Source organism: Oncorhynchus nerka, linkage group LG10 (assembly GCF_034236695.1).
Source record: "Oncorhynchus nerka isolate Pitt River linkage group LG10, Oner_Uvic_2.0, whole genome shotgun sequence".
Lineage (NCBI taxonomy): Eukaryota > Metazoa > Chordata > Actinopteri > Salmoniformes > Salmonidae > Oncorhynchus > Oncorhynchus nerka.
In genome coordinates, this window is record NC_088405.1 from 14,831,331 (window position 1) to 14,853,457 (window position 22,127).

Here is a 22,127-nt window from a genome sequence, read left to right on the forward strand (position 1 = left end):
TCCACCAGCTGGTCTGCACGCACTCTGAGCTGTGTGAGTATTCACTCTTTTGAGAGTTTTCTGGTCGTCTGGAGCAGCGAGAAAATGCCTGGATGACTCGGTATTGTCTGCTTGGAAGGGAGGCTTCAGTGGGCATCACAAAGCTAGATTTGCCTTTGTAGTCCTTGATAGCCTGCAGTCCTTGATAGCCTGTAGTCCTTGATAGCTTGTAGTCCTTGATAGCCTGCAGTCCTTGATAGCCTGCAGTCCTTGATAGCCTGCAGTCCTTGATAGCCTGTAGTCCTTGATAGCCTGCAGTTCTTGATAGCCTGCAGTCCTTGATAGCCTGCAGTCCTTGATAGCCTGCACTCCTTGATAGCCTGCCTTGATAGCCTGTAGTCCTTGATAGCCTGCAGTCCTTGATAGCCTGTAGTCATTGATATCCTGCAGCCCTTGATAGCCTGTAGTCATTGATATCCTGTAGTCCCTTGATAGCCTGCAGTCCTTGATAGCCTGCAGTCCTTGATAGCCTGCACTCCTTGATAGCTTGTAGTCCTTGACACAAGTGCCGCATGTCAGAGTTGTGGGACATGGATTCAAGTTTTTTTTCCATCCCTAATAGATTTGCGGCGCTCGTACCTGTTTGCCTTGTATTCATTGCGCGCTACCGAGTCGTCTGGGTTCGTTCTGCTGACATTGAATGCTGCATTACGGGCTCTCAGCACGATATGGATTTCTCTGTACCGTTCATCCAGGGTTTTTGGTTGGGGCATGTCCGGTTTGTTATTGTGGGTACAACGTCATCAAACACATCTCCTAATGAAGCCTTTGACTGATGATGTATATTCCTCAATGTTGATGGATGAGTCCTGCGGGGATGAATCTTTGAACATATTTCAATCAGTATTAACAGAACAGTCCTGCAGCATTAGGTCTGCCCCCTCTGTCCAGCGCCTCACTATTCTCGGAGTTGGTAGTTCCCTCTTGAGATGCTGCTTGTAGGCGGGGAGTAGGGACAGAGAGACGCGATCTAATTGGCAGAAGTGGGTGCGGGGGATGGTTTTGTACATGTCACAGATGTTTGTGTACACATGGTCCAGCACGTTGTTTCCTCTCGTGGGGCAGGAGACATGTTGATGATATTTTGGAATACGTTTGTTTAAAATCTCACGCAACAATAAAGCTGTGATAATAACAAATAAATCCAGCTTAATTTCAAATGAACACATACTGTACACTCTTCTCCCTGAGACGGAGACAGTCGACTACATATTTGACATTCAAACCTTTACATTCAGCTTCATTTCAATTGAGCAGATACACAGTGCTGCAGTCATTTAGTCTCCCCTCTCTGTGATGTAAACGGCAGAATGTAGACAGCAGATACACAGTGCTGCAGTCATTTAGTCTCCCCTCTCTGATGTAAATGGCAGAATGTAGACAGCAGATACACAGTGCTGCAGTCATTTAGTCTCCCCTCTCTGTAATGTAAATGGAAGAATGTAGACAGCAGATACACAGTGCTGCAGTCATTTAGTCTCCCCTCTCTGTAATGTAAATGGCAGAATGTAGACAGCAGATACACAGTACTGCAGTCATTTAGTCTCCCCTCTCTGTGATGTAAACGGCAGAATGTAGACAGCAGATACACAGTGCTGCAGTCATTTAGTCTCCCCTCTCTGTAATGTAAATGGCAGAATGTAGACAGCAGATACACAGTACTGCAGGCATTTAGTCTCCCCTCTCTGTGATGTAAACGGCAGAATTTAGACAGCAGATACACAGTACTGCAGTCATTTAGTCTCCCCTCTCTGTGATGTAAACGGCAGAATGTAGACAGCAGATACACAGTGCTGCAGTCATTTAGTATCCCCTCTCTGTGATGTAAACGGCAGAATGTAGACAGCAGATACACAGTGCTGCAGTCATTTAGTCTCCCCTCTCTGTGATGTAAATGGCAGATTGTAGACAGCAGATACACAGTGCTGCAGTCATTTAGTCTCCCTCTCTGTGATGTAAACGGCAGAATGTAGACAGCAGATACACAGTACTGCAGTCATTTAGTCTCCCCTCTCTGTGATGTAAACGGCAGAATGTAGACAGCAGATACACAGTACTGCAGTCATTTAGTCTCCATGAACACTGTCACATGTTGATGGGATATTGTTTGTGCACATTGGTTCTGTTGTACAGTACTGATGGGATATTGTTTGTGCACATTGGTTCTGTTGTACAGTACTGTTGGGATATTAGTTGTGCACAGTGGTTTTGTTGTATTTGTCCTTCTGAATATCTTTTTCTTTGACTTTTCCAGGTAAAAACTGCTCTACACCTGTTATTGAATGTGCGTCAGGAGATAGGACAAAATGCAAAAATGGCGGCACCTGTTATATCTTTGCCGGAGTGGTTCACTGCACTTGTCCACCAGGTAAAGTTTGTCCCCTTATCAGATACTGCACTGTACTGTGAACTACAGTTTACTCTGAGAAAATAAGGTCCTACCTAGAACCAGAAATGTTGTTGACTTGCCCCTGTAGAAACCCTTCTGGTTATTTTTTAAAACCCTTTCTTCAGAAAGGACCTCTTTCGTTCCCAGGTTCCATCTACAACCTCTTATCCCTCTAACCCTTTAGAACCATTTTCTCTAAAGTAGGTAACAAAAGACCTGTATCTGGGTGATTTAATCCTGTTGATATATCGTTATCTGGCTCTGCTGAAGTTACATTAAACCACAAAACACCTAGTTTAAAATGTCCTGCATATGCAGGAAAGTTATCCTGCAACAGTGTGATCAAATTAAGATCTTATGATCTTGAAATCCATTGAAGTCAAATTAGTATTATGCCTCCATCTTTGTACACAATCATTGTTAAGCAATTTATTCAATTTATAGACCCTCCGGTTGTTTTTAGATGCTCTTGTTGTTTATTCTACAATAATCCCTTTTGTAAAATCGGTCCTAAATGGCCCCATATGGCTCTGGTCAAAAGTAGTGTAGGGAATAGGGTGTCATTTGGGATGCCGGCAAAGAGGCTATGTTATTGTTATTGATTACTCTGTGTGCACTCTGTTATTACCAAACCAAATCTAATTTAAATAACATCCACTGGATCATAATAGAGAGTAGTCGACCAAAGCCATGCATTACTTGAATGAGTGTCTAATTATAAATGTAGGAAAACACAAACAATACCTATATGTAGGTTGGTGGTTGGACTATATTAACAAATCCTATTTCCTAGTATTTCCACTGTCTAAGGGCCTCTATTTCCTAGTATTTCCACTGTCTAAGGGCCTCTATTTCCTAGTATTTCCACTGTCTAAGGGCCTCTATTTCCTAGTATTTCCACAGTCTAAGGGCCTCTATTTCCTAGGGTCTAAGGGCCTCTATTTCCTAGTATTTCCACTGTGTAAGGGCCTCTATTTCCTAGTATTTCCACTGTGTAAGGGCCTCTATTTCCTAGTATTTCCACTGTGTAAGGGCCTCTATTTCCTAGTATTTCCACTGTGTAAGGGCCTCTATTTCCTAGTATTTCTACTGTCTAAGGGCCTCTATTTCCTAGTATTTCCACTGTCTAAGGGCCTCTATTTCCTAGTATTTCCACTGTCTAAGGGCCTCTATTTCCTAGTATTTCCACTGTCTAAGGGCCTCTATTTCCTAGTATTTCCACTGCCTAAGGGCCTCTATTTCCTAGTATTTCCACTGTCTAAGGGTCTCTATTTCCTAGTATTTCCACTGCCTAAGGGCCTCTATTTCCTAGTATTTCCACTGTCTAAGGACCTCTATCTACCTGTGAAAAATATAACATATGTAAAGCAGAAATCATAAAAGAAAAACGTCTTACAATGACAGGAGCATCTTGAGAAATGACAATTCAAGCCTGTGTATCAGAAGGGGTGTGGGTAGAAGAATAGAACACAGAACACAGCTGCTATTCAACACACAGACATCAATCAGCTCTTTGATCCAAACCCCAATGCATACAGGATGGGGAGCCGATGACTGCTCTGCACCCGTGAACCAGTGTGTGTTGAATCCCTGTGACCCGGAGGGGACCCTGTTCTGTGAAGAGCTGCCGAACGGCTTCAAATGCGTCTGCCAACACGGGTACATGGGGCGGCTGTGTGAAATCCCCATAAGTCACTGCGTCGATGGGCTGTGTCATCGCGGATCAAAGTGTGTGGATCTACCGAGAGGATTCAAGTGCCATTGTTTACCCGGTAAGCTAATCACCAGGAACAAAGAAACAGGGCGTGTGATTTTAATGGGGTGTGTGTGCGTGCTTGGCATGTGCGTTGCCCTGTAAGACATTGGCTCCTTGTTACTGAAACCTGTGGTAATGTGTATATTTATTTCAGGTTCTTGTCCCTGCATTTAGGATGACTGAATACTAAAATGAGAAATAAGAATGCAGCGTTTCCTCAACCTCTCCTCAAGTACCTCTGGCTGCCCCACTTACTTCCTACTGAAACAAGAACACGTTATTGCATTGATAAAATTAGTAGTTGACCAATTGAATCAGGCGTGTTAGTGGGTTAAGTTAACCAGTTGATGGGAGCCAATAACAAGGGGTGTTAATATGTTAACCATTTGATCGGAGCCAATGAAAGGTGTGTTAGTGGGTTAAGGAGCCAATAGAAAATGTGTGTTAGTGGGTTAAGGAGCCAATAGCATCCCAGAGAGATGAGTAAAGTTTGATAAAGAGGTGTTTGGAATTGGGTTAAAGTCACTCTGAATTGCCAGTATAACATTCTCTGATTTTAACAAAAAGAAACACATTATTACATTCTCAAAGTGATTCCCTCATAATTCCAGCCCTTAATTCAGAGGGTCTCATTCGTCTCTTCTTCATTCAGGTTTAACGGGACAATTCTGCGACGTGAACATAGATGACTGTGAAGAGAAGCCGTGCGGTGTTCTGAGTATTTGCAAAGACACCGTCAACGGCTACAATTGTTTCTGTGCACCTGGATTCATTGGTGAGTAGCTACGTTGTCAACAGGGGATGTCAGGGCAATTTCCCCTTTGCTCGTAATTCCATCGACTGTTTGTCTTTTGGTGTCAAAGACCTCAAGCCTCCCTATGTAGGTTGGTATTGTTAAACACTTATTTACCTTCCACATGGCATACGGCAGTTCCCTTACACACTTCTCTCAGTAGCATTCAGTTCCTCTTCTCTCAGTAGCATGCAGTTCCTCTTCTCTCAGTAGCATTCCGTTCCACTTAGTAGCATTCAGTTCCTCGTAGTAGCATTCAGTTCCTCTTAGTAGCATGCAGTTCCTCTTCTCTCAGTAGATAGTCAGTCTCTCAGTAGCATTCAGTTCCTCTTCTCTCAGTAGCATTCAGTTCCTCTTCTCTCAGTAGCATTCAGTCTCTCAGTAGCATTCATATCCTCTTTTCTCAGTAGCATTCAGTCTCTCAGTAGCATTCAGTTCCTCTTCTCTCAGTAGCATTCAGTCTCTCAGTAGCATTCAGTCTCTCAGTAGCATTCAGTCTCTCAGTAGCATTCAGTTCCTCTTCCCTCAGTAGCATTCAGTTCCTCTTCTCTCAGTAGCATTCAGTCTCTCAGTAGCATTCAGTTCCTCTTCCCTCAGTAGCATTCAGTTCCTCTTCCCTCAGTAGCATTCAGTTCCTCTACTCTCAGTAGCATTCAGTTCCTCTTCTCTCAGTAGCATTCAGTCTCTCAGTAGCATTCAGTTCCTCTTCTCTTAGTAGCATTCAGTCTCTGAGTAGCATTCAGTTCCTCTTCTCTCAGTAGCACTCAGTCTCTCAGTATCATTCAGTTCCTCTTCTCTCAGTAGCATTCAGTCTCTCAGTAGCATTCAGTTCCTCTTCTCTCAGTAGCATTCAGTCTCTCAGTAGCATTCAGTTCCTCTTCTCTCAGTAGCATTCAGTCTCTCAGTAGCATTCAGTTCCTCTTCTCTCAGTAGCATTCAGTCTCTCAGTAGCATTCAGTCTCTCAGTAGCATTCAGTTCCTCTTAGTAGCATTCAGTTCCTCTTCTCTCAGTAGCATTCAGGTCCTCTTCTCTCAGTAGCATTCAGTCTCTCAGTAGCATTCAGTTCCTCTTCTCTCAGTAGCATTCAGTCTCTCAGTAGCATTCAGTTCCTCTTAGTAGCATTCAGTTCCTCTTCTCTCAGTAGCATTCAGTTCCTCTTAGTAGCATTCAGTTCCTCTTCTCTCAGTAGCATGCAGTTCCTCTTCTCTCAGTAGCATTCCGTTCCACTTAGTAGCATTCAGTTCCTCTTAGTAGCATGCAGTTCCTCTTCTCTCAGTAGATAGTCAGTCTCTCAGTAGCATTCAGTTCCTCTTCTCTCAGTAGCATTCATATCCTCTTTTCTCAGTAGCATTCAGTCTCTCAGTAGCATTCAGTTCGTCTTCTCTCAGTAGCATTCAGTCTCTCAGTAGCATTCAGTTCCTCTTCTCTCAGTAGCATTCAGTTCCTCTTCTCTCAGTAGCATTCAGTCTCTTAGTAGCATTCAGTTTCTCTTCTCTCAGTAGCATGCAGTTCCTCTTCTCTCAGTAGCATTCAGTCTCTTAGTAGCATTCAGTTCCTCTTCTCTCAGTAGTATTCAGTCTCTCAGTAGCATTCAGTTCCTCTTCTCTCAGTAGTATTCAGTCTCTCAGTAGCATTCAGTCTCTCAGTAGCATTCAGTCTCTCAGTAGCATTCAGTCTCTCAGTAGTATTCAGTCTCTCAGTAGCATTCAGTTCCTCTTCTCTCTGTATCATTCAGTTCCATAACACACTTCTTTGACACGGCACATGTCCTATAACACCCATTTATCTACAGTCAGAACCCCCCCCCCCTCCTCTCCCCCCTACCTCTCCTCCCTTCCATTTCCCTCTACCTCTCCTCCCGTCCTCTCTCCCCTTCCATTTCCCCCTACCTCTCCTCCCTTTCTCTCTCCATTCCTCTTCCCCCTTTCCTCTCTTCCTCACATCATTAAGGAATGTTATTTGATTAAAGGGGGCCTTTTATTTATGTTTCAAAATCTGGCAGATGCTTCTGTGTATGTGTGCATGCAGTGTGTGTGCTGTGTGTGTCTGTGTGTGTGCGTGCGTCTGTATGTAGACTATGCATGTGTGGACCTTCATGCAGTGAACCTCTCCTGTTTTTCCAGGTAATAACTGTGAGGTGGAGGTAAACGAGTGTCTGAGCCAGCCCTGCCACAACGGAGCTTCCTGCTCTGATGAGCTCAACGCATTCAGCTGCTTATGCCCAATCGGAGTCACAGGTACACACACACACACCGCACGCACGCACACACCACACACACGTACATTTGTACTGTAACCCTTATGGTTTTTGTCATGACTAACATATCATATGTGACATCACAGGACGTTGACTGTAGGAGTTGACAAGGCAGCACAAATAGATCTGGGACCAAAATGTCATCATTAATACTTAAACCCCTTAAATCATTTGAAATACCTTACCTTAAAGTATGTTTCTAAGATGTAAGATATAGAACAGGGCTCTCCAACCCTGTTCCTGGAGAGATACCCTCCTGTAGGTTTTAACTCCAAACCTGTTCCTGGAGAGAGACCCTCCTGTAGGTTTTAACTCCAAACCTGTTCCTGGAGAGAGACCCTCCTGTAGGTTTTAACTCCAAACCTGTTCCTGGAGAGATACCCTCCTGTAGGTTTTAACTCCAACCGTGTTCCTGGAGAGATAATTTATGACAAATATACACAAACGTTTGTCTCTACATTAACTAACATATTCCTCTCAATTGTACATTTTTTGCTTGACTCGTTATGACATTATAACAACTTACATCTAGTTCCACCGTAACGTTTTGTCAGCCATCTTTTTTGAAGAACGACACAAGACAAGGGTGGCTTGCGTTGCTACGTTCATTAGAATGAGAAGACCAAGGTGCAGCGTGGTAGGCGGACATCTTACTTTATTAAAAATGAACACAGAAAAACAACCAAATCCAAAACAAACGTAAAGTTCTGCAGGCTACACAGCACCGATACAAAATCAAGATCCCACAATCTAAGGTGGGAAAGGGCTGCCTAAGTATTATCCCCAATCAGAGACAACCATAAACAGCTGCCTCTGATTGGGAACCATACTAGGCCAACAAAGAAATAGAAACATAGATTTGCCCACCCAAGTCACACCCTGACCTAACCAAATAGAGAATAAACAAGGCTCTCTAAGGTCAGGGTGTGACACGTGTCAAAAATCGTCATTGGAACCACTCAATATGATTGGTCATATAAAAACCTTGGGACCCAAATGCAAAATGAGTGCAATGAAGCCGGGTCTGGAGCAATGAAGCCGGGTCTGGAGCCATGAAGCCGTGTCTGGAGCCATGAAGCCAGGTCTGGAGCCAAGAAGCCGGGTCTGGAGCCAAGAAGCCGGGTCTGGAGCCATGAAGCCGGGTCTGGAGCCATGAAGCCGGGTCTGGAGCCATGAAGCCTGGTCTGGAGCCATGAAGCTGGGTCTGGAGCCATGAAGCCGGGTCTGGAGCCATGAAGCCGGGTCTGGAGCCATGAAGCCTAGTCTGGAGCCATGAAGCCGTGTCGCTGGGTACCTCTAAGTCCCGCGGGGCAAGTTTGCAACTTTTAAAGGAGGAACCACTGTACCCTCTTGTAAGTTTGCAACTTTTAAAGGAGGAACCACTGTACCCTCTTGTAAGTTTGCAACTTTTAAAGGAGGAACCACTGTACCCTCTTTTAAAGTAAAGTTTGCAACTTTTAAAGGAGGAACCACTGTACCCTCTTGTTTGCAAGTTTGCAACTTTTAAAACTTTTAAAGGAGGAACCACTGTACCCTCTTGTAAGTTTGCAACTTTTAAAGGAGGAACCACTGTACCCTCTTGTAAGTTTGCAACTTTTAAAGGAGGAACCACTGTACCCTCTTGTAAGTTTGCAACTTTTAAAGGAGGAACCACTGTACCCTCTTGTAAGTTTGCCACTGTACCCTTTTAAAGGAGGAACCACTGTACCCTCTTGTAAGTTTGCAACTTTTAAAGGAGGAACCACTGTACCCTCTTGTAAGTTTGCAACTTTTAAAGGAGGAACCACTGTACCCTCTTGTAAGTTTGCAACTTTTAAAGGAGGAACCACTGTACCCTCTTGTAAGTTTGCAACTTTTAAAGGAGGAACCACTGTACCCTCTTGTAAGTTTGCAACTTTTAAAGGAGGAACCACTGTACCCTCTTGTAAGTTTGCAACTTTTAAAGGAGGAACCACTGTACCCTCTTGTAAGTTTGCAACTTTTAAAGGAGGAACCACTGTACCCTCTTGTAAGTTTGCAACTTTTAAAGGAGGAACCACTGTACCCTCTTTGTAAGTTTGCAACTTTTAAAGGAGGAACCACTGTACCCTCTTGTAAGTTTGCAACTTTTAAAGGAGGAACCACTGTACCCTCTTGTAAGTTTGCAACTTTTAAAGGCAGGAAACCACTGTACCCTCTTGTAAGTTTGCAACTTTTAAAGGAGGAACCACTGTACCCTCTTGTAAGTTTGCAACTTTTAAAGGAGGAACCACTGTACCCTCTTGTAAGTTTGCAACTTTTAAAGGAGGAACCACTGTACCCTCTTGTAAGTTTGCAACTTTTAAAGGAGGAACCACTGTACCCTCTTGTAAGTTTGCACCACTGTACCCTCTTGTAAGTTTGCAACTTTTAAAGGAGGAACCACTGTACCCTCTTGTAAGTTTGCAACTTTTAAAGGAGGAACCACTGTACTGTAAGTTTGCCCCACTGTACTCTTGTAAGTTTGCAACTTTTAAAGGAGGAACCACTGTACCCTCTTGTAAGTTTGCAACTTTTAAAGGAGGAACCACTGTACCCTCTTGTAAGTTTGCAACTTTTAAAGGAGGAACCACTGGAGTTTGAACCACTGTACCCTCTTGTAAGTTTGCAACTTTTTAAAGTTTTAAAGGAGGAACCACTGTACCCTCTTGTAAGTTTGCAACTTTTAAAGGAGGAACCACTGTACCCTCTTGTAAGTTTGCAACTTTTAAAGGAGGAACCACTGTACCCTGTAAGTTTGCAACTTTTAAAGGAGGAACCACTGTACCCTCTTGTAAGTTTGCAACTTTTAAAGGAGGAACCACTGTACCCTCTTGTAAGTTTGCAACTTTTAAAGGAGGAACCACTGTACCCTCTTGTAAGTTTGCAACTTTTAAAGGAGGAACCACTGCATAAGTTTGCAACTAAAGGAGGAACCACTCTCTGTAAGTTTGCAACTTTTAAAGGAGGAACCACTGTACCCTCTTGTAAGTTTGCAACTTTTAAAGGAGGAACCACTGTACCCTCTTGTAAGTTTGCAACTTTTAAAGGAGGAACCACTGTACCCTCTTGTAAGTTTGCAACTTTTAAAGGAGGAACCACTGTACCCTCTTGTAAGTTTGCAACTTTTAAAGGAGGAACCACTGTACCCTCTTGTAAGTTTGCAACTTTTAAAGGAGGAACCACTGTACCCTCTTGTAAGTTTGCAACTTTTAAAGGAGGAACCACTGTACCCTCTTGTAAGTTTGCAACTTTTAAAGGAGGAACCACTGTACCCTCTTGTAAGTTTGCAACTTTTAAAGGAGGAACCACTGTACCCTCTTGTAAGTTTGCAACTTTTAAAGGAGGAACCACTGTACCCTCTTGTAAGTTTGCAACTTTTAAAGGAGGAACCACTGTACCCTCTTCTTGTAAGTTTGCAACTTTTAAAGGAGGAACCACTGTACCCTCTTGTAAGTTTGCAACTTTTAAAGGAGGAACCACTGTACCCTCTTGTAAGTTTGCAACTTTTAAAGGAGGAACCACTGTACCCTCTTGTAAGTTTGCAACTTTTAAAGGAGGAACCACTGTACCCTCTTGTAAGTTTGCAACTTTTAAAGGAGGAACCACTGTACCCTCTTGTAAGTTTGCAACTTTTAAAGGAGGAACCACTGTACCCTCTTGTAAGTTTGCAACTTTTAAAGGAGGAACCACTGTACCCTCTTGTAAGTTTGCAACTTTTAAAGGAGGAACCACTGTACCCTCTTGTAAGTTTGCAACTTTTAAAGGAGGAACCACTGTACCCTCTTGTAAGTTTGCAACTTTTAAAGGAGGAACCACTGTACCCTCTTGTAAGTTTGCAACTTTTAAAGGAAACCACTGTACCCTCTTGTAAGTTTGCAACTTTTAAAGGAGGAACCTGTACCCTCTTGTAAGTTTGCAACTTTTAAAGGAGGAACCACTGTACTTCTTGTAAGTTTGCAACTTTTAAAGGAGGAACCACTGTACCCTCTTGTAAGTTTGCAACTTTTAAAGGAGGAACCACTGTACCCTCTTGTAAGTTTGCAACTTTTAAAGGAGGAACCACTGTACCCTCTTGTAAGTTTGCAACTTTTAAAGGAGGAACCACTGTACCCTCTTGTAAGTTTGCAGGAGGAACCACTTTGCAACTTTTAAAGGAGGAACCACTGTACCCTCTTGTAAGTTTGCAACTTTTAAAGGAGGAACCACTGTACCCTCTTGTAAGTTTGCAACTTTTAAAGGAGGAACCACTGTACCCTCTTGTAAGTTTGTTTTAAAGGAGGAACCACTGTACCCTCTTGTAAGTTTGCAACTTTTAAAGGAGGAACCACTGTACCCTCTTGTAAGTTTGCAACTTTTAAAGGAGGAACCACTGTAAAGTTTGCAACCACTGTTTAAAGGAGGAACCACTGTACCCTCTTGTAAGTTTGCAACTTTTAAAGGAGGAACCACTTTAAGTTTGCAACTTTTAAAGGAGGAACCACTGTACCCTCTTGTAAGTTTGCAACTTTTAAAGGAGGAACCACTGTACCCTCTTGTAAGTTTGCAACTTTTAAAGGAGGAACCACTGTACCCTCTTGTAAGTTTGCAACTTTTAAAGGAGGAACCACTGTACTTTGTAAGTTTGCAACTTTTAAAGGAGGAACCACTGTACCCTCTTGTAAGTTTGCAACTTTTAGTTTGCAACTTTAAAGGAGGAACCACTGTACCCTCTTGTAAGTTTGCAACTTTTAAAGGAGGAACCACTGTACCCTCTTGTAAGTTTGCAACTTTTAAAGGAGGAACCACTGTACCCTCTTGTAAGTTTGCAACTTTTAAAGGAGGAACCACTGTACCCTCTTGTAAGTTTGCAACTTTTAAAGGAGGAACCACTGTACCCTCTTGTAAGTTTGCAACTTTTAAAGGAGGAACCACTGTACCCTCTTGTAAGTTTGCAACTTTTAAAGGAGGAACCACTGTACCCTCTTGTAAGTTTGCAACTTTTAAAGGAGGAACCACTGTACCCTCTTGTAAGTTTGCAACTTTTAAAGTTTGAGGAACCACTGTACCCTCTTGTAAGTTTGCAAGTTTGTAAGTTTGCAACTTTTAAAGGAGGAACCACTGTACCCTCTTGTAAGTTTGCAACTTTTAAAGGAGGAACCACTGTACCCTCTTGTAAGTTTGCAACTTTTAAAGGAGGAACCACTGTACCCTCTTGTAAGTTTGCAACTTTTAAAGGAGGAACCACTGTACCCTCTTGTAAGTTTGCAACTTTTAAAGGAGGAACCACTGTACCCTCTTGTAAGTTTGCAACTTTTAAAGGAGGAACCACTGTACCCTCTTGTAAGTTTGCAACTTTTAAAGGAAACCACTGTACCCTCTTGTAAGTTTGCAACTTTTTTGCAACTTTTAAAGGAGGAACCACTGTACCCTCTTGTAAGTTTGCAACTTTTAAAGGAGGAACCACTGTACCCTCTTGTAAGTTTGCAACTTTTAAAGGAGGAACCACTGTACCCTCTTGTAAGTTTGCAACTTTTAAAGGAGGAACCACTGTACCCTCTTGTAAGTTTGCAACTTTTAAAGGAGGAACCACTGTACAAGTTTGCAACTGTACCCTCTTGTAAGTTTGCAACTTTTAAAGGAGGAACCACTGTACCCTCTTGTAAGTTTGCAACTTTTAAAGGAGGAACCACTGTACCCTCTTGTAAGTTTGCAACTTTTAAAGGAGGAACCACTGTACCCTCTTGTAAGTTTGCAACTTTTAAAGGAGGAACCACTGTAAAGTTTGAGGAACCACTGTACCCTCTTGTAAGTTTGCAACTTTTAAAGGAGGAACCTCTTGTAAGTTTGCAACTTTTAAAGGAGGAACCACTGTACCCTCTTGTAAGTTTGCAACTTTTAAAGGAGGAACCACTGTACCCTCTTGTAAGTTTGCAACTTTTAAAGGAGGAACCACTGTACCCTCTTGTAAGTTTGCAACTTTTAAAGGAGGAACCACTGTACCCTCTTGTAAGTTTGCAACTTTTAAAGGAGGAACCACTGTACCCTCTTGTAAGTTTGCAACTTTTAAAGGAGGAACCACTGTACCCTCTTGTAAGTTTGCAACTTTTAAAGGAGGAACCACTGTACCCTCTTGTAAGTTTGCAACTTTTAAAGGAGGAACCACTGACCCTCTTGTAAGTTTGCAACTTTTAAAGGAGGAACCACTGTACCCTCTTGTAAGTTTGCAACTTTTAAAGGAGGAACCACTGTACCCTCTTGTAAGTTTGCAACTTTTAAAGGAGGAACCACTGTACCAAGTTTGCTGGAGGAACCACTGTACCCTCTTGTAAGTTTGCAACTTTTAAAGGAGGAACCACTGTACCCTCTTGTAAGTTTGCAACTTTTAAAGGAGGAACCACTGTGTACCCTCTTGTAAGTTTGCAACTTTTAAGGAGGAACCACTGTACCCTCTTGTAAGTTTGCAACTTTTAAAGGAGGAACCACTGTACCCTCTTGTAAGTTTGCAACTTTTAAAGGAGGAACCACTGTACCCTCTTGTAAGTTTGCAACTTTTAAAGGAGGAACCACTGTACCCTCTTGTAAGTTTGCAACTTTTAAAGGAGGAACCACTGTACCCTCTTGTAAGTTTGCAACTTTTAAAGGAGGAACCACTGTACCCTCTTGTAAGTTTGCAACTTTTAAAGGAGGAACCACTGTACCCTCTTGTAAGTTTGCAACTTTTAAAGGAGGAACCACTGTACCCTCTTGTAAGTTTGCAACTTTTAAAGGAGGAACCAACCCTCTTTAAAGGAGGAACCACTGTACCCTCTTGTAAGTTTGCAACTTTTAAAGGAGGAACCACTGTACCCTCTTGTAAGTTTGCAACTTTTAAAGGAGGAACCACTGTACCCTCTTGTAAGTTTGCAACTTTTAAAGGAGGAACCACTGTACCCTCTTGTAAGTTTGCAACTTTTAAAGGAGGAACCACTGTACCCTCTTGTAAGTTTGCAACTTTTAAAGGAGGAACCACTGTACCCTCTTGTAAGTTTGCAACTTTTAAAGGAGGAACCACTGTACCCTCTTGTAAGTTTGCAACTTTTAAAGGAGGAACCACTGTAAGTTTGCAACCACTGTACTTCTTGTAAGTTTGCAACTTTAAAGGAGGAACCACTTTCTTGTAAGTTTGCACTTTTAAAGGAGGAACCACTGTACCCTCTTGTAAGTTTGCAACTTTTAAAGGAGGAACCACTGTACCCTCTTGTAAGTTTGCAACTTTTAAAGGAGGAACCACTGTACCCTCTTGTAAGTTTGCAACTTTTAAAGGAGGAACCACTGTACCCTCTTGTAAGTTTGCAACTTTTAAAGGAGGAACCACTGTACCCTCTTGTAAGTTTGCAACTTTTAAAGGAGGAACCACTGTACCCTCTTGTAAGTTTGCAACTTTTAAAGGAGGAACCACTGTACCCTCTTGTAAGTTTGCAAGGCTGTATTTGCTGTAATGCACTATGTACAGTTGAAGTCAGAAGTTTACATACACTTAGGTTGGAGTCATTAAAACTCGGTTTTCAACCACAAATTTCTTGTTAACAAACTCTAGTTTTGGCAAGTCAGTTAGGACATCTACTTTGTGCATGACACAAGTAATTTTTCCAACAATTGTTTACAGACAGATTATTTCACTTATAATTCACTGTATCATAATTCCAGTGGGTCAGAACTAAGTTGATTGTGCCTTTTAAACAGCTTGGAAAATTCCAGAACATGTCATGGTTTTAGAAGCTTCTGATAGGCTAATTGACATCATTTGAGTCTATTAGAGGTGTATCTGTGGATGTATTTCAAGGCCTACCTTCAAACTCAGTGCCTCTTTGCTTGACATCATGGGAAAATCAAAAGAAATCAGCCAAGACCTCAGAAAAGATTGTAGACCTCCACAAGTCTAGTTCATCCTCGGGAGCAATTTCCAAATACCTGAAGGTACCACATTCATCTGAACAAACAATAGTACGCAAGTATAAACACCATGGGACCACGCAGCCGTCATACCGCTCAGATACATTCTGTCTCCTAGAGATGAATGTACTTTGCTGCGAAAAGTCCAAATCAATCCCAGAAAAACAGCAAAGGACCTTGTGAAGATGCTGTAGGAAACAGGTACAAAAGTATCTATGTCCACAATAAAAGAGTCCTATATCGACATAACCTGAAAGGCCGCTCAGCAAGGAAGAAGCCACTGCTCCAAAACCGCCATAAAAAAGACAGACTACGGTTTGCAACTGCACATGGGGACAAAGATTGTACTTTTTGGAGAAATGTCCTCTGTTCTGATGAAACAAAAGTAGAACTGTTTGGCCATAATGACCATCGTTATGTTTGGGGGAACAAGTGGGAGGCTTGCAAGCTGAAGAACACCATCCCAACCGTGAAGCATGGGGATGGCAGCATCATGTTGTGGGGTGCTTTGCTGCAGGAGGGACTGGTGCACTTCACAAAATAAATGGCATTATAAGGCAGGAACATTATGTGGATATATTGAAGCAACATCTCAAGACATCAGTCAGGAAGTTAAAGCTTGGTCACAAATGGGTCTTCCAAATGGACAATGACCCCAAGCGTACTTCCAAAGTTGTGGCAAAATGTCTTCAGGACAACAAAGTCAAGGTATTGGAGTGGCCATCACAAAGCCCTGACCTCAATCCTATCGAAGATTTGGGGGCAGAACTGAAACTGCGTGTGCCGAGCAAGGAGGCCTACACACCTGACTCGGTTACACCAGCTCTGTCAGGAGGAATGGGCCAAAATTCACCCAACTTATTGTGGGAACACAACACCAGTTGTGATCACGTAGCAGTTCAATAACAGAAACATCACTGACACCAGTTGTGATCACGTAGCAGTTCAATAACAGAAACATCACTGACCCCAGTTGTGATCACGTAGCAGTTCAATAACAGAAACATCACTGACCCCAGTTGTGATCACGTAGCAGTTCAATAACAGAAACATCACTGACACCAGTTGTGATCACGTAGCAGTTCAATAACAGAAACACCACTGACACCAGTTGTGATCACGTAGCAGTTCAATAACAGAAACACCACTGACACCAGTTGTGATCACGTAGCAGTTCAATAACCGAAACACCACTGACCCCAGTTGTGATCACGTAGCAGTTCAATAACAGAAACACCACTGACCCCAGTTGTGATCACGTAGCAGTTCAATAACAGAAACACCACTGACACCAGTTGTGATCACGTAGCAGTTCAATAACAGAAACACCACTGACCCCAGTTGTGATCACGTAGCAGTTCAATAACAGAAACACCACTGACACCAGTTGTGATCACGTAGCAGTTCAATAACAGAAACACCACTGACCCCAGTTGTGATCACGTAGCAGTTCAATAACAGAAACACCACTGACACCAGTTGTGATCACGTAGCAGTTCAATAACCGAAACACCACTGACCCCAGTTGTGATCACGTAGCAGTTCAATAACCGAAACACCACTGACCCCAGTTGTGATCACGTAGCAGTTCAATAACAGAAACACCACTGACACCAGTTGTGATCACGTAGCAGTTCAATAACAGAAACACCACTGACACCAGTTGTGATCACGTAGCAGTTCAATAACAGAAACACCACTGACACCAGTTGTGATCACGTAGCAGTTCAATAACAGAAACACCACCAACATCTTTGTTGAGGTCTGTTTTACAAAGTGAAGTCAAGCAAAGTCAATTAAAACAATATAACTTGACAGCCTATAGCAATCCACTGTGTAATTAGCTATGCTAATATTCCTATATGCATGTAAATTAATGCTGTCCTGTACGAGAGGTGTACAACCATTATAACTATGTCAATGTTCATTATGTGCAATACACTGGGTTGTGTCCCAAATGGCACCCTATTCCCTTATTGTGCATTATGTTTGACCAGAGCCCCGGTTAGCTTATCACTGCTCTGGTCAAAAGTAGTGCACTATAAGGGAATAGGGTGCCATTTGGGACCGTGCTGGGTCATGTAAGGTCATATTGAAAACATAAGGGATCATTTATCTAATGTCAGACGAGAGGTCTCTCTATTATTTCTCAGTTCATTTCAATCTGAATTGTTAGGAAATTGTCTGAGTTAACTAGATGAATATATGCAAATCGAGGGATCCATATTTTAGTAACCCATCTTGAACTGAGTTTCTCTCTTTTATTTTTAGTTCAGAAGGTGAATAGCTCGGAGGCTTTTAAGATTTCACTTGCAAAGGGGATTCTTTTTAACACTTGGTTTATAATTGGTAGGAATGGGAGTTTTCATGAAGCTGTTCCTTACTCTTTCATTGTCTTTCCCTACAGGTGACTACTGTGAAATCAACATTGATGAGTGTCTGTCAGGGCCATGCAGACACAATAGCACGTGTTTGGACCTGGCCAATGGCTATGAATGTGTCTGTCTACCCGGCTTCACTGGTCAGTGCATCTAACTTACTGAATTTTAATGAATTAATGCATACTGAACTAAACAAGCATTGACAATATAACCTACTGAATTTTAATGAATTAATGCATACTGAACTAAACAAGCATTGACAATATAACCTACTGAATTTTAATGAATTAATGCATACTGAACTAAACAAGCATTGACAATATAACCTACTGAATTTGAATCCTGTAGCTTTATTTTAGCAAACTATAGTAGGCTCTATTCACTCTAATCTGCATAGCCATATTCATGCTTTACCATAGTCTCACTGGTAGATGCTTCCAGTTTTCACCAAGAAAATCCTTCACACAGAAGTTTGTGTCCGTGGGCGGTATCATCTACAGACAAAGATGTCTGTGGACTTTGATTGTTTTCCAGTGTACCTCTTACATTTACATTTACATTTAAGTCATTTAGCAGACGCTCTTATCCAGAGCGACTTACAACGTGCTGCTTAGACTGTGGTTGCCAGTGTACCTCTTCAACAACGTGCTGCTTAGACTGTGGTTGCCAGTGTACCTCTTCAACAACGTGCTGCTTAGACTGTGGTTGCCAGACTCTTCAACAACGTGGTGTGGTTGCCAGTGTACCTCTTCAACAACGTGCTGCTTAGACTGTGGTTGCCAGTGTACCTCTTCAACAACGTGCTGCTTAGACTGTGGTTGCCAGTGTACCTCTTCAACAACGTGCTGCTTAGACTGTGGTTGCCAGTGTACCTCTTCAACAACGTGCTGCTTAGACTGTGGTTGCCAGTGTACCTCTTCAACAACGTGCTGCTTAGACTGTGGTTGCCAGTGTACCTCTTCAACAACGTGCTGCTTAGACTGTGGTTGCCAGTGTACCTCTTCAACAACGTGCTGCTTAGACTGTGGTTGCCTCTTCAACAACGTGTACCTCTTCAACAACGTGCTGCTTAGACTGTGGTTGCCAGTGTACCTCTTCAACAACGTGCTGCTTAGACTGTGGTTGCCAGTGTACCTCTTCAACAACGTGCTGCTTAGACTGTGGTTGCCAGTGTACCTCTTCAACAACGTGCTGCTTAGACTGTGGTTGCCAATGTACCTCTTCAACAACGTGCTGCTTTGACTGTGGTTGCCAGTGTACCTCTTCAACAACGTGCTGCTTAGACTGTGGTTGCCAGTGTACCTATGTTTTGAACTCTAGTGTTGCTAGGCAGCGGTGGAACAATGGAAATAGATTCCTATGGGTGAAACACCTTAATTAAATAGATCTGCAAACCCCAGGGGAGAAGAGTGAGTAAAGGGATGTTTACATGCCTGTAGTCTGGACAAAGCACATCACAAGTTGACAGCGTCCCAAACGGCACCCTGTTCCCTACATAGTGCTGGACCCTGGTAGTGCGCCGTATAAGGAATAGGATACCATTTGGGATGCATCCATTGTTGTGTTCTCTGACTAACTGATGAGGAGTGAAGACAGAAGATACACAGTTAGTTACTGCTCCATGGGCTCATTAGATCCTGTTTCCTGTGTCCAACCGAAGACATTATTAACTGTCCTGGTTTGCATCCCAAATGGCACCTTGATCCCTTCATAGTGCACTGCTTTTGGACCCATATGCCTCTGGTCAAAAGTATATAGTGCACTATATATGGAATAGGGTGCCATTTGGGACGTAGGCCTGCTACTAGTCTCACTGACCCCTAAAAACAAGACTTATTTATTTGTTTATGTTGTTGTTTGTATCAAAGGCGCTGGGTGTGAGTTCGACATTGACGAGTGTGCCTCTTCTCCCTGCAAGAACGGAGCCACTTGCATTGACCAGCCTGGCAATTACCACTGTCAGTGTGTGGCTCCATTCAAAGGTAATGAACACTGAGAGGGTGTGTGTGTGTGTGTGTGTGTGTGTGTGTGTGTGTGTTCCTGCGTGCGTGTCACTGTGTGCATGTGTCTCCATTTGAAAGGTAATGCACACTGAGGGAATGGGGACGATCACCAAAGTTAATTAACCTCCCTGAGCGTCCCTCTCTCACCTGCCTGAACTCATTCTGCTGCAGTCTTCAGCAACATTAGTAAGGCTTCATTCTCTGGTTGTGGCGATGCTCGACAAAGAAGATGAAACCCATTGCTAATCCTCCAGATGGTGTATCTATTTCTCATAGCCTTGGTCCCCACTAATGTGTTGTGTCTTAGTGCTGTATAGCCTTGGTCTCTACTAATGTGTTGTGTCTTAGTGCTGTATAGCCTTGGTCCTCACTAATGTGTTGTGTCTTAGTTCTGTATAGCCTTGGTCCCTACTAATGTGTTGTGTCTTAGTGCTGTATAGCCTTGGTCTCTACTAATGTGTTGTGTCTTAGTGCTGTATAGCCTTGGTCTCTTCTAATGTGTTGTGTCTTAATGCTGTATAGCCTTGGTCCCCACTAATGTGTTGTGTCTTAGTTCTGTGTAGCCTTGGTCCCCACTAATGTGTTGTGTCTTAGTGCTGTATAGCCTTGGTCTCTACTAATGTGTTGTGTCTTAGTGCTGTATAGCCTTGGTCTCTACTAATGTGTTGTCTTAGTTCTGTATAGCCTTGGTCCCCACTAATGTGTTGTGTCTTAGTGCTGTATAGCCTTGGTCCCCACTAATGTGTTGTGTCTTAGTGCTGTATAGCCTTGGTCCTCACTAATGTGTTGTGTCTTAGTTCTGTATAGCCTTGGTCCCCACTAATGTGTTGTGTCTTAGTGCTGTATAGCCTTGGTCTCTACTAATGTGTTGTGTCTTAGTTCTGTATAGCCTTGGTCCTCACTAATGTGTTGTGTCTTAGTGCTGTATAGCCTTGGTCCTCACTAATGTGTTGTGTCTTAGTTCTGTATAGCCTTGGTCCTCACTAATGTGTTGTGTCTTAGTGCTGTATAGCCTTGGTCCTCACTAATGTTGTCTGTCTTAGTGCTGTATAGCCTTGGTCTCTACTAATGTGTTGTGTCTTAGTTCTGTATAGCCTTGGTCCTCACTAATGCGTTGTGTCTTAGTTCTGTATAGCCTTGGTCTCTACTAATGTGTTGTGTCTTAGTGCTGTATAGCCTTGGTCCCCACTAATGTGTTGTGTCTTAGTGCTGTATAGCCTTGGTCTATACTAATGTGTTGTGTCTTAGTGCTGTATAGCCTTGGTCTCTACTAATGTGTTGTGTCTTAGTTCTGTATAGCCTTGGTCTCTACTAATGTGTTGTGTCTTAGTGCTGTATAGCCTTGGTCTCTACTAATGTGTTGTGTCTTAGTTCTGTATAGCCTTGGTCTCTACTAATGTGTTGTGTCTTAGTTCTGTATAGCCTTGGTCTCTACTAATGTGTTGTGTCCTAGTGCTGTATAGCCTTGGTCTCTACTAATGTGTTGTGTCTTAGTTCTGTATAGCCTTGGTCTCTACTAATGTGTTGTGTCTTAGTGCTGTATAGCCTTGGTCCCCACTAATGTGTTGTGTCTTAGTTCTGTATAGCCTTGGTCTCTACTAATGTGTTGTGTCTTAGTGCTGTATAGCCTTGGTCCCCACTAATGTGTTGTGTCTTAGTTCTGTATAGCCTTGGTCCCCACTAATGTGTTGTGTCTTAGTGCTGTATAGCCTTGGTCCCCACTAATGTGTTGCTCCTAGGTGTTTCCACTTCACGGCTGAGCCGTTGTTGCTCCTAGATGTTTCCACTTCATGGCTGAGCCGTTGTTGCTCCTAGATGTTTCCACTTCATGGCTGAGCCGGTATTGCTCCTAGATGTTTCCACTTCACGGCTGAGCCGTTGTTGCTCCTAGATGTTTCCACTTCATGGCTGAGCCGGTATTGCTCCTAGGTGTTTCCACTTCACGGCTGAGCCGTTGTTGCTCATAGATGTTTCTACTTCACGGCTGAGCCGTTGTTGCTCCTAGATGTTTCCACTTCACGGCTGAGCCGTTGTTGCTCCTAGGTGTTTCCACTTCACGGCTGAGCCGTTGTTGCTCCTAGATGTTTCCACTTCACGGCTGAGCCGTTGTTGCTCCTAGATGTTTCCACTTCACGGCTGAGCCGTTGTTGCTCCTAGGTGTTTCCACTTCACGGCTGAGCCGTTGTTGCTCATAGATGTTTCCACTTCACGGCTGAGCCGTTGTTGCTCCTAGGTGTTTCCACTTCACGGCTGAGCCGTTGTTGCTCCTAGGTGTTTCCACTTCACGGCTGAGCCGTTGTTGCTCCTAGATGTTTCCACTTCACGGCTGAGCCGTTGTTGCTCCTAGATGTTTCCACTTCACGGCTGAGCCGTTGTTGCTCCTAGATGTTTCCACTTCGTGGCTGAGCTGTTGTTGCTCATAGACGGTTCCACTTCACAATAACAGCACCTACAGTTGCCAGGGACAGCTCTAGCAGGGCAGAAATTGACGAACTGACTTGTTTGAAAAGAGGTATCCTATAATGGTGCCACGTTGAAAGTCACTGAGCTTTTCAGTAAGGCCATTCTACTGCCAATGTTTGTCTATAAAGATTGCA

At 43.0% G+C, this 22,127-nt stretch overlaps 1 long non-coding RNA gene across 1 annotated transcript; it reads left to right on the plus strand.

The window, feature by feature from the left end:
- The first annotated feature begins 4,842 nt into the window (after positions 1-4,842).
- Positions 4,843-19,502, plus strand: LOC135573658 (uncharacterized). The gene is made up of 4 exons (XR_010464809.1): positions 4,843-4,959; positions 7,102-7,215; positions 17,554-17,667; positions 19,396-19,502. It is a non-coding gene; the product is annotated as an uncharacterized LOC135573658 (long non-coding RNA).
- Positions 19,503-22,127: the final 2,625 nt, after the last annotated feature.